Genomic DNA, 987 nt, shown 5'->3' on the forward strand with positions numbered 1-987 from the left:
GAAAGAGATGTTCAAAATGATTTGAATTGCAGAGTGGTGTGAGATACATGACAGTAAGGCGAACGTGTGAACGGCCTCACTGCGGAAACATCTCCACCTTCAGCACCAGGTCAGACGGAGATGCTGAGCGAGCAGGTGAACTGCAGAATCCCACTTTTTAGGAGCTGATCGTTGTGCCAAGCAAATGAGTTTTGCTTAATGACTAAAAATAAAAGATGCTAGAAGTGGGATTCAAACCCACACTTTCAGATCAGACTGAACACAACAGCTTAGACCGCTCGGCTGTCCTGACTATCCAGTGCTGTATATGGCCACCTGCAGGTTGATTTTGAACTTTTGTGTCTTGTCACAAGAAATAAATGAGGGCAACAGGTGTTTCTCTGCCTGACACCGGGGAAACAGTGAGACAGACCTTGGAGCAAGGGTCTGGTTGTTGCCAAACAGCAAAGAAAATATTAATTCCGGGATTACCCAAAAGAGCAGTGACCTTGACGTGATTTGAACACACAACCTTCTGATCTGGAGTCAGACTCGCTACCGTTGCGCCACAAGGTCTACACAGGGTGTGTGAGATGTTCGTCTATATGAAGATTCCGCAATACAAGGGGCTTTAAAATCCCTGCCCATTCCCACCAGGTATCAGAAGAAGCGCTCACCTGCCAGTCACCGTATGTTTTTTGTTTAACTTTTGTGTTGTTTTCACGGGAAAGCATCATTAATTAACCCGTCATCTTCTTTTGTACAATGAAAGAAATGCTGACTGAGGGACAGTCGATACTTCAATCATTTGTTCTGTGCTTTGCATGTTAACTGTTCAACCATATCCCATTTTACACACTGTGTTTTAGGAGTCTGGTTCAAAATCCTCATCGCTGGCGACACCAGGAATCTGGTGCAACTTTTGTCAAATTTAACAGCACCGGTTATTCCGACACGCCAAAGTTCCCCAGTGGATCCATTTTCTCTCGCTAAAAGTTATCTATTTAT

General features: G+C 44.4%; 1 non-coding gene across 1 annotated transcript; it reads right to left on the bottom strand.

Moving 5' to 3' along the window:
• Positions 1-483: 483 nt before the first annotated feature.
• trnaw-cca (transfer RNA tryptophan (anticodon CCA)) lies at positions 484-555 on the bottom strand. Its single transcript has one exon. It is a non-coding gene; the product is annotated as a tRNA-Trp (tRNA).
• Between the last annotated feature and the right edge of the window lie 432 nt (positions 556-987).

This window comes from Pristiophorus japonicus, unplaced genomic scaffold (genome assembly GCF_044704955.1).
Source record: "Pristiophorus japonicus isolate sPriJap1 unplaced genomic scaffold, sPriJap1.hap1 HAP1_SCAFFOLD_2294, whole genome shotgun sequence".
NCBI lineage: Eukaryota > Metazoa > Chordata > Chondrichthyes > Pristiophoridae > Pristiophorus > Pristiophorus japonicus.